General features: G+C 39.3%; 1 pseudogene; it reads left to right on the forward strand.

Annotated features, from left to right (window-relative positions):
- Positions 1–6,287: 6,287 nt before the first annotated feature.
- On the forward strand, positions 6,288–9,317 carry LOC120243888 (annotated as a pseudogene).
- The last annotated feature ends 2,964 nt before the right edge of the window (positions 9,318–12,281 follow it).

Raw genomic sequence — 12,281 nt, forward strand, 5'->3', positions numbered from 1 at the left:
TAAGGTCTACTCTCTAAGCAGCTTTCAAGTATACAATAGAGTGTAGTTAACTATAATCACCAGGCTGAATGTTAGATCCATCTAAGCTTAGTTGTCTTATAGCTGCAAGTTTGTACACTGTGACCAACATCTTTCCATTCCCCACACCCTAGCCTCTGGTCACCACCATTCTACTCCCTGTGTCTGTAAGTTTGACTTTTTTTTTTTTTTTTTTTTTAAGATTTTGCACGTAAGGCATACCATGCGGTATTTGTCTTTCTCTGATGCATCTCACTTAGCATAATGCCTTCAAGGTGCATCCATGTTTTTGCAAAGGCAGGATTTCCTTCTTTCTCTAAGCTGAATAGTATTCCATATATATATGCCATGTCTTTATCCATTTATCCTTTGATGGACACTTGGAGTGTTTTCATCTCTATTGTGAATAATGTTGTAGTGAACGTAGGAGTGCGGATACCACTTTGAGACCCTATTTTCATTTCCTTTGAATATACATCCTAAAGTGGGATTGTTGATCATATGTTGTTCTATTTTTAATTTTTTAAGAAATCTCTATACTATTTTCCATAGTGGCTGTATTCATTTACATTCCCACCAACAGTGCACAAAGGTTCCCTTTTTTCCACATCCTCACCAACACTTGTTATTTCTTGTCTTTTTGATGATTGACACCTAAAGGTGGTTTCCTTGTAGTTTTGATTTGCATTTCCCTGATGATTAGTGCTATTGAAAATCTTTTCCTGTACCTGTTGGCTATTTGTATATCTTCTTTGGAAAATATCTATTCAGTTCCTTTGCCCATTTTAAACTGGATTTTTGTTTTGTTTTGCTATTGAATTGTATGTGTTTTTTATATATTTTGGATTTTCATCATTTATCAGATATATGATTTGCAAATATTTTCTCCCATTTCATAGGTTGGTTTGGTTATTTTGTTGGCTGTTTCTTTTTCTGTGCAGAAGCTTTTCAGTTTGATGAGTCCCACTATTAATTTTTGCATTTGTTGCTTATACTTTTGGTGTAATATCCAAAAAATTATTGCCAGGACCAGTGTCAAGGAGATTTTCCCCATGCTTTCCTCTAGGGATTTTATGGTTTCCTTTCTTCTGTTTAAGTCCTTAATTCATTCTGAGTTAATCTTTATGTATGGTATAAGATAGGAGCCCAATTTTATTATTTTGCATGTGATTATCTTAGTTTTCTCCACACCACTTATTTCCCAGCACCACTTAATAAAGAAAGTATCCATTCTGCATTGAGTATTCTTGGGTCCCTCATCAAATATTAGTGGACTATATGTGCAAAAGGTTATTTCTGGCTCTTTGTACTATCCCATTGGTCTATGTGTCTGTTTTCATGCAAGCACCATACTGTTTTGATTCCTACTGTTTGGTAATCTTGTTTGAAATCAGGGAGTGTGATGCCACCAGCTTTGTTCTTCATTCTCAACATTACTTTGGCCATTCAGGATGTCTTATGCTTCCACATGAACTTTAGGATGGTTTTTTTTTGAAAAATGCCAATAGAATTTAAATAGGGTTTGCATTGGATCGCATAGAAGGCTCTGGGTAGTATGAACATTGCCTCTTATAGGCAGGATATAGTTTGGTCTTTTTTTTTTTTTTTTAATCCACCCAGCTACTCTATGCCTTGTGATTGGAAAATTTAATCCATTTACATTAGTGTACTTAGTGATAGGTAAGGCCTTACCACTGCTATCTTATTGTTTTCTGGCTGCTTTGTAGTCCCATTGTTCCTTTCTACCTCTCTTGCCACCTTTCTTTGTGAACTGATGACTTTCTACAGTGAGCTCCTTTGATTCCTTTCTCTTTATTTTTGTGAATGTACTGGATGTTTTTGCTTTCCGGTTATCATGAGGCTTACATATTTTTTTTAATGAAATATCTTATAGATGTGACAGTCTATTTTACATTAACAACCAAATTTGGATTACATACAAAACCTACCCTTTTACTCTTCTTTTTTATGTTTCTGATATCACAGTTTACCTCTTTTAATATTGTGTATGCATTACCAAATTATTGTAGCTATAGTTATTTTTAATACTCTTATCCTTTAGGACAATTTCTTACTAAGGTCTTTGCTTTTGATTTCCTGGAGCACACACACTCTGTCTAGAGCAACAGCAATAGAAGAAGAACTATGGTATCAGAGTTCTGCTAAATCTGTGGATTTCCTTTACCTTTTATTGTTTGAGTTAACATAGCATTAACATATGAGAACAGAATGCATCAGAGAGGTTAACAGAGCCAGTGGGGGGGGGGGAACACCTATGTACATGTGGGTATTCTGGATTCTAGTCTTAGTTGGTGTGTGACCCTGGGCAAGTCACTTTGCCTCTCTGTACCTCAGTTTTAACCCATAAAATCATAGGGGCTCCTGGGTGGATCAGCCGGTTAAGCATCCAACTTCAGCTCAGGTTGTGATATTACAGTTCATGAGTTCAAGCCCTGCATCAGGCTCTGTGCTGACAGCTCAGAGCCTGGAGCCTGCTTCAGATTCTGTCTCCCTCTTTTCTCTGCCCTTTCCTCCCTCACACTCCTTCTGTCTGTCTCTCTCTCAAAAATAAATAAACATTCAATCTGTAAAATTATAGGAACATTTGTTTGCCCAGCTTTGAGTGTGATTATGAGAGAAAAACTAGATCATCTAAAAGCATTACTTGTTTTTGTTATTAAGTCACAATGCATTTAGGTGAAACTCTGCCTTGTTCCAGAAAGGATTTCAGTTGCATTCAGAGAAGTTAAAATGAAAATTTAAGATACTACCATGACTACAACTAGTACTTCCCAATATAACCAAGTGAAATATGCTGACCCTCAAGCTTGATTTTTCCTTATTTTCTTTTGAAGAAACCTCTCAAAAATATTATTTTTTAATATTTATTTATCTTTTGAGAGAGAGAGAAAGAGAGAATGAGCAAGGGAGGGGCAGAGAGAGAGGGAGACACAAAATCCAAAGCAGGCTCAAGGCTCTGAGCTGTCAGCACAGAGCCTGACACGGGGCTCAAACTCACAAACCGTGAGATCATGACCTGAGCTGAAGTCAGACGCCCAACAGACTAGCCACCCAGACGCCCCCAAAATCTTATTTTTAAAAGGAAATCCAGGGGTACCTGGGTGGCACAGTCAGTTAAGCATCTAACTTTGGCAGAGGTCATGACCTCACAGCTCGGGAGCCTGAGCCCCACATCCGGTGAGGTTGAGCTCTGCTTTGGGTGAGGTTGAGCCCCTCTTCTCTATCTATCTCTCTCCCTCTCTTTCTCTCTGCCCCTCGCTCACTTGTGTTCTCTCTCTCAAAACAAACAAACAAACAAACAAATAAATAAATAAAAGGAAATCCAGCTCATCTCCCAACTACTTTGTCTTTCTGGTGACATTCTTAATTGGACTCGTTCCACTTTGACATGCGTTTAACAAATAATTGCCAGAGTGCTTGACTCATGTGGTGGAGGTAGAAGTAGCAAGAGGGGTGTTTGGAGGTAAAACTGCCAAAATTTGGTGATGGGTTGAGTTTGGGAAAGTGAGAGAAAATGAAGTGTCAAAGAGAACTCTTAGATTTATACAGAAGTTGAGAGAAGAAACATTTATAGGAATAATAAAGAATTCAGTTTTGGATATATTAAATCCAGGAAAATACCATAAACGCAGCTATGATGGTGAAAGAGCACTGAGCTTTAGAGTTTATTTTTTATTTTATTTTGTGTTTTTTAAGTAGGCTCCACACCCAACATGGGGCTTGAACACACAACCCCAAGATCAAAAGTCATGTGCTCTACAGATTGAGCCAACCAGGCACCCAAAAGATTATTGATCAGAACTTCAGTTAAGGTGCTGGTTCTGCTCTAATATGTATGACCATGGGGACAAAAACTTATTCTTCCCGAATTTTGGTGTCCTTATCTTTAAAATGGAGATATTAATATCTTTGTCATTACTTTGTTGGGAAGGTAAAATGACAATTATTTAAGTGGTTTTTTTTTTTAAAGTAATTTCTACACTCAATGCAGGGCTTGAACTCATGACCTGAGATTAAGAGTTGTATGTTCCACCAACTGACCCAGCCAGGCACCCCGACAAGGTTTTGAAGGCATTTTATAAGGAGTCACTCTACTTCTTATTACTATAGAAACATAAAATAACACAAAGAAACGCACTGGGACATTTTGTCTTGGAAACACCCCCACTAAGTAACAGATATCCTTCTCTTCTTGTCTTTTCACTAGTTCACCTTGTGCCTTTCACCCAGTTGCCTGCGAGGCTCTCTCTTTCTCTTCTCTACTTTTAGGAGGATGCCTACTCCCATGACCTCAGCTTGAAGGGCACAGAGAGTTAATGTGGAGAAGAATCTCTTGAGATTCATGGTTAATTAGGGGCAGGAATCATGGCTTTGGAATATTATGGGCTTCCACTGAATATTAATTGATTGGGCTTTAGCATTATCACTTTACTACTAGGTTTAAAATTGGTGGGAAGAAGAAGAGATTTTAGTCAGTTGGGAGAGAACATCTACATGCCTGCTCATGTTGGTTTGGGAACATCCATTAGCCCCACAGTCAAGCCTCAGCTCGTCCCCAGAACTCAAGGAGGGATAAGGGCCATGGAAACATGAGGGAGGAGCTGATCTGTCCCCTACTTATGTTTCCCCAGGGTGGACTCCTTGATCCCTTCCTACAAAGATGGACTGAAAATATGTGTGTGATTAACTTATTTTGACCACTCCAAAGCCAAGTAGGGAATCTGGCTGCCAACAGCGCTGAGGTAGCTCTAGATGTAGCAGAGATCACGGGAGAGGGCAGATGTTTTCTGCCCTTACACAGAGTCAAAGAAGGCTCATTCTCAAAGGGCAAATAGATTCTGCTTATGAAAAATACAGACTTCATAAAACTTGGACATTTATTAAACCTCAACTTTGGGGCAAAGAACACAGAAACGCCTGAACTGTGCCTGAATCTTACAACCTATTGGGGGTGGGAGGAAACTAGTAAGTGAAAGACTTAGTACTAGATAATGTCTCTGTGCTGTGAAACAAGTTTTGTTGTGTTGCTGTCTTTGCCTCTTACATGTATTTTTTGAATCTCTGTTGCCGGAGAATTTCCAAGTGCAACAACACAACATTAAAACATAGTTCAAACATTCCCCATACTTTCCAAGATTGAATGCTATTTATGCATTAACATTTTTCTCAGCTCAGCTCTATGATCAATATCTGAACACAAAATTCCTATTTATTGGAGTTATTATTGGATATTATTGTTCTTTCTTTGATTAGCGTGTCTAGTATATTTGGCATGATGTCTTAAAATATCTGAATAAAGGGTCAGTCATTAGCAAATTTTCAGGGCTGTATAAGAAATCACTGTAAACCAACGTGATGGTACACTTCCAGTGTACCCATGTAGGTGTGCATATATGTCACTCCAAAGAAATGAACCACTTGTCATGTGGTAAATATATGTAAAGCATTTAGGACAGTAGTGGTATCATAGGTAAGTCCTATGTAAGTCTTGGCTACTGTTGTTTCTATTACTACCATTACTACACAGTTACTCTTGGACAGACTAAGTGTTATCCTGTGACCAGGGGTCAGTTGGGCTGGGACTTTCATGAGATCTACTGACCCCTGGTGTCCTAACCCATGTGTAGGTGGACCTAACCCATGTGTAAATTTGACGTTTGCTTCTCACCTATGAGTGGCCTTTGACCCTTTGGGGGGACCATCTTTCTGGGTCCACATTTTTGCCATTGGCTACCTCTTGGGAACTGTCAGAGTGTCACAGGGAAGCTTTGGGATGTAGCATGCACGGGGGCCATCACTCTAAGACAGTGCTTCTCAAATTATGTATAGTGAAAGGTAAGTTGTTGGTTTTTTTTGTTTTTTTTTTTTGTTTTAATTTCCAATCTGTCACAGCCTGATATTTTGTAAGGTGCAATAAAAATAACTTAAAATGGAATAAAAAACCAATACACACAAAATTCAAGTCCCATTTTTTATTAGATTCAGCAGACGTAAACTCCTCCTGCCAAATGGCTCTCCACATTTTAAATGCTTCCTCTCAATGCTGTGTTTGTCTCCTCTCTGAACAGGAACCAAGATTATAATAGCAGGCCTCGTTTTGAATAGTAATGTCTTAAAGGACAGTGAGAAACCCCAGAGGCCTGTCATTTGTGGAGCTCAGAGACCTCTCACCTTAGTAGAGGACAGTGGTGGTCACCAGGCCTCAGGCCTCAGCTTCAAGCTGGTGCATGGAAGGTGACTGAGAGGCCATGAGGGAAAACTGTGTTCTCCTGGGTGCTGGCCATGCTCTCAGCCGGGAATTTATGCACAGAGAAGCAGTGGGCTGCCGAGTGCAGATGCACAGGTGTGGAAACAGTTTGTGATAGGCAGGTTTATGGCATATAAACACATTGTATGATATACTGTAATCAACTACATAAACAACTTTAAAATTGTCTCTACTTCATATTTCCAGCATTTGGTTTTGTTAATCATATGTCTTCCTGACAGCAATTAAATAACCTTGAGAGAAAATGTACACCTGCTGTCTCCCCTGGGGAGGCTACATCTTTTTTGTGAATGACATAAGTTCTCCATAAAGCATAACTGAAGATCGAATTGAATTTGAAGATATGTCTCCTTTCTCTCTTGTTTAATCTTTAGCTGAGTTAGAGGGCATGGTTTAGTAGAGCTGATCTTTGTCTGGATCCCTATTCTAAGATTCTACTTAAACCAAATTATTTCACTGAGGGGCTGATTGGAGACAAGAGCTAAATGAGGTTGAGAGGGTATGGCAGTGAGGTGGTCCCACGGTCGCCTCCTTGGCCTTCACTCCCAACCTCTCTTCCTCCAGGCTCCCAGTTCTTTTGGATTTCCTTCTGTGAACATGGTACTGGTCCTGTTTGCCTTCAAACAAAACAACATAATAAAGCATTTGTTTTGCTTGGGTCAAGTTCCCCACAAGGTCCATTCATTAGGATTGATGAATTAAAAGTCTCTCCTAATTGAGGGCCGCCTGGGTGGCTCAGTTGCTTAAGCATCTGACTCTTGATTTCGGCTCAAGCTGTGAGATTGAGCTCTGTGTAGGGCTTCATGATGGACATGGAGCCTACTTAAAATTCTCCTTCTCCTTCCCCAACTCACGTGTACTCTTTCTCTCCCTCGCTCTCAAAAAGAATTTTTTTACCCTCTTGGACTGCTGGTGGGAATGCAAACTGGTGTAGCCACTCTGGAGAACAGTATGGAGGCTCCTCAAAAAAACTAAAAATAAAACTACCCTGTGATCCAGTAATTGCACTATTAGGTATTTACCCAAAGGATGCAAAAATACAGATTCCAAGGGGTGCAGCCACCCCAATGTTAATAGCATTATCAACAAGAGCCAAACTATGAAGACAGCCCAAATGTCCAATAACAAATTAAGAGGTAAACAAGTTGTGGTATATATACATACATATGAAATACATATATAATGGAATATTACTCAGCCATCAAAAAGAACAAAATCTTGCCATTTGCAATAATGCGGATGGAGCTTGAGAGTATTTTGGTGAGCAAAATAAGTCAGTCAGAAAGAGAAAAATACCATATGATTTCCCTCTTATGTGGAATTTAAGAAACAAAACTGATGAACATATAGGAAGGTGGGGAGAGAAGAGAGGGAATACACCACAAGAGACTCTTAACGACAGAAAACAAAGTGAAGGTTGCTGGAGGAGAGGTGGGGGCAGGGGATGGGCTAGATAGTTGAAGGGCATTAAGGAGGACACTTGTTATGATGAGCACTGGGTGTTGTATGTAAGTGATGATTCACTGAATTCTACTTTTGAAACCAATATTGTACTGTATGTTAACTAACTGAGATTTAAAGAAAGAAAGAAAGAAAGAAAGAAAGAAAGAAAGAAAGAAAGAAAGAAAGAAAGAAAGAAAGAAGAAAGAAAAGAAAAAAAATTCTCTCTTTGAGTGTTTTGACAGGTATCAGGGCTCCCAGGAGGAGGTCATGGGCTGGGTGGGTACTGGGGGCTCAGTGTAAGCCAGACACCACCAAACCCTGAAATGATTGAATCTTGGTTCTGGATTTGTTCTGGAAAGCAAAGTTTGGGGAGTTAGTACTCCGGAGTGTGTTCTCAAAGTCAGCCTGGAGCAGCGAATGGTCCTGATGACACCATATGGGCCAGCAGCAGCTCCAGTACCAGTGCCACAGGTCAAACAACTACCAGCCCAGCTGCAGCCACGTGGACTCGGGGCCACAGTTCCCCAGGCACCTCTTCCACCCTGATGAGTGGGCTGACTTCTCCAATCCATGGGGCCAGTAAGTCCTGACCACAGAGCTTCACAAAGACTTCCCAAACTGGCCAAGTCCTGTGTCTAGGAGCTGGGGTTCCCAGGACCTGGGACCCCATCCTCATCATATTCTGCTGGGTTGATGAATTGAGAACAGCTGTTCAGAAGAAGAGTATATTCCATGGAGTCTTTCATTTAACTCTTAGAATGGTTCCATACATCTATCTACTTGATAAGAAAAATGGCTTCAAACACAGCATTTTGTCAATGTGAAAACAATCCCAGGTTTTACCAGGGACCTAACCTGTGGATCTGATGGAGAATGAGAATATCTTAATACTTATTGGAACTCTACAAATTTTCTTTCTTGGCTCATCAATGATGGGCCTGTCAAGGACGAAGGTCAATGACCCATGGGGTTGGAAATGCTCTTGTTTCCATGGACGTTACTACAACTGTCAAGACAAATCCAAGTCAAGAGTTTACTAGATCACAAGTGGGAGATGTGCACCACCATCCACAAGGCGTCCTGGAATTATCATTGTGACGGGGCTGTGTCTTTACTTTCCAAGTGAATCTCAAACCATTTCAGCACTGGTTTAGACAGTGGGTTTGGGAAGCAACTATTCTCTCAGTGTTAAACCAACTAAAGATGGACTGATTGTTCCCATCTTCCAAGAGACCCTTCTTCCCACCAGGAAGTGGTTGAGCATCAATGGGGAGGCTATCTATGCATCGAAACCATGGAGGGCACAATGGGAAAAGAACACAGTATCCCTCAAAAGGATCAACTATGTATGCCATTTTACTGCACAGATCAAAAAATAGAGTCTTCAACCTTCGATCCCTCAAGTAATCAAGACTACAAAGTAAGGATGCTGGGAATTCAAGAAGATCTAAAGTGGTCCAGGGATCTGGATAAAGTTTTCCTCATTTTTCTGCTCTCCCAGTTAAGTTTGAAGCTGATCATTGGAGTTCAAGAGGAGAGAGACACTGTCTGCTATTTGCTGCTTTGATTTCCCTTGTATAGCACCATCATTGTCATAAAGTAACTCTTCTTCCCTACCCAGAGATGGCTTTTCCAAAACATTTTAATCAAAGAAACTGAGAGCATTACATTGATATCTCAATGGCCCAAACATTTGAACTCCATTGATAGCATACCTCATTCTGGGCAGCAAAAGCTCTGAGTTCATCCATTCATTCCTACTTTTGGAAATTATCTAAATGGAAACTTCTTTCTGTTCTCTTGCTTACTTGATGACTTTAGTTAAATAATAAACCAAGTAACCCTATTGCCTATGAGAGGGGACAGAAAGAGTTTGGCATGCTTGACCATATGTTGAGCATCAACTTTGATGTTTTTTAGCATCAACTGTCACCAACCTCTTTCCCCTCACCCTACGTGCGGGAGAGCCTGGAGGGGGAGGAAAAGCCTTCTAGTCTGCTAATGTTCCATCTTCAGAAGTTTCTAAAGAAAACTAGCAGCTCTGGATTTCAGTCTGTTTACAGGGATCCTATTTAAAAAATGGATGTGATTCTACCCTGCCTTTTAAAACATGATCAAATAAATACATTTGCATGTCAAAAAATGTATATATTTCCCTATCGTTTCTCTCTCTTTTTTTCCCTTGCCATTTTTGTTGTTATTGTTGAAGAAATTGGCTATTTGTCTTGGAGTTTCCAAGTTTGGGTTTTGCGGACTGTGTCCCTGTTTATTGTGTTATTCTGTCATGTAAGCTCTAAATCAGCAGTTAGATCTAGAGGCTTGATAAGATTCAGGTTCAATTATTTTGTCAAGAATATTTCATATGCAGCGTTTTGCGCTTCAGTTAGGAGGCACATAATGTCTGATTGGATTTTTTTGGTGATCTGAGCAGCCATTGGTGATCATTGCTCAGATCTACTAATTCATTAGGAGGTTGCAAAATGGTGATATCCTGATTCTATTGGTTTTTATTCATTTATTGGCTGGAAAAATTCTAAAGAGAAAATTCCCCTTGACTCTTTGGTTACTATGAGACCAGGTGTTTTCTGTTTCTGTTTTTGTTTTGTTTTGTTTTTTTAGCACAGTGAATTGGTTCCCTAGCATCCTCTAAAGGTGAGCCTAATTTTTTGGTATTATACTGAACTTACAAATTTGAATATACTTGATACATTTTAATCCATTGTATTTATCGGCCTACTGATGCTCAAATCTTTGGCCAGTTGGGTCCCCTTTAAGCTGGTTCCCAAACCCTTCGGATAGAACCCTGGTAATTTTTCATAGCTTCCTACCTATCTGATATGACAAGGTATTCTAGACTCATTTCCTGAACTTCCTGCCCCAGGCCTGGAATCAGCTGTCTTTCCAAGCGGCTTGGTTCCTTTTTGGTGCAGAATCTTATTCAGAGACACGATTAAGGGTCCAGGGGTGCTCATTCCCACTGTGTTGGCCATTGTTTACAGACTTTTCCAGTGGACAGAAACTAGAAAACGAGTACTTTTTAAACATAAAACACAGTATGAATCCGAATTGCTTCCTTAGATTTGTTTGCAGGATTTTTACTTAATCCCATTGATCTTAACACTTGTGTATACTCTCACCCAAGCTGAAAGTCCTGGTTCCCAATGAAACCAATATACATGCATTTTTTCTTTATCTCACACTATAAACATAATAGTTTCAGAACACCAATACCAATACCACCAAAATATGATTGCTGAATCAGTAGTGAATCTGGGCGAATTCCTCTACAACCTAGCATGGGGATAACTCTAAATTACCATTTAAAACTTAAAAGTAACAAGTAAAATGATTGACACATTTGCTTACATGGCAACAAGTGCTTTCCATTTAATCCACATGAGTTATATCAGGCCCATTTTGCAGATGAGAAAACTGACACTCAGAGAAATTAAGTATCTTGCTGAAGTTTATAGTTAGTAAATGACAGAGATGGGTTGAAAATATAAGGAGATTCTAATTCTTTGCACACTAAGTCACCTAGTCCTGTTCACTCTAAGCACATTCAGAAAATCAGAAAATAAACATTTCCCAGACCCCATTCATAAGTGGGAAATAAAATCTTATTAATACTGCTAGGCTATTATTATTATTGTTTTATTATTATTATTAGTTTGATACAGACTTCAATGTTGAGCGCAGAAGAGCTTTAAAAGGCTCAAGAGTCTTGGGGGAGCACCTGGGTGGCTCAGTCAGTTAAGTGTCTGACTCTTGATTTTGGCTCAGGCCACAATCTCACAGTTTGTGGGATCGAGCCCTGGTCAGGCTCTGTGCTGACAGTGCAGAGACTGCTTGGGATTCTCTGTCTCCCTCTCTCTCTGTCCTTCCCCAGTTCTCTCTCAAAATAATAAATAACATTAAAAAAATAAAAGGCACATGATACTTGGGAAAGAGACTCCAGTGTATTTTAAGTATAACACATAAATATAGTATGACACTGAACATGGAAATTTACATCTTTCAGTTTTTAATTCTCGGTCAGGACTCTGTTATGTTATGGTAGCATATTCTTCCTCATATCTCTGTATCATGAAACACCATCTCAGCCTTTAGAATTCTGCTTTAAATATAAAAAATAGAAAGATCTTCAGATCTTTTAGTTTATTATCAGCAAAGACAGTGGCTTGGCTAATTCTTTTAATGGAGGTAGTTCAAACTGTTTGTTGGGTTTATAAATATAGAAGGTACCAACTGATCAGAAGTTTCACTTCTTGGTTGGTACTTGGTGTTTGTGCAAGCTAAGCAGTTGGTTAAAAATCTTTATTCCCATCCTTCCCAGCTTTTAATTTGTTCACATTTTAATTATGCATTTCTTTCCATTGCATCTCATGCCTAGTCAACAAATACTGAATTTCTCTTTCTGTTTCTTAAAAGAAAACTTTTATTTTTTGTTTTTACCATTTTAAGTTTATTTATTTTGAGAGAGAGAGAGAGAGAGAGAGAGTGTGTGTGTGTGTGTGTGTGTGTGTGTGTG

This window comes from Hyaena hyaena, unplaced genomic scaffold (assembly GCF_003009895.1).
Source record: "Hyaena hyaena isolate Hyena2069 unplaced genomic scaffold, ASM300989v1 scaffold_359, whole genome shotgun sequence".
NCBI lineage: Eukaryota > Metazoa > Chordata > Mammalia > Carnivora > Hyaenidae > Hyaena > Hyaena hyaena.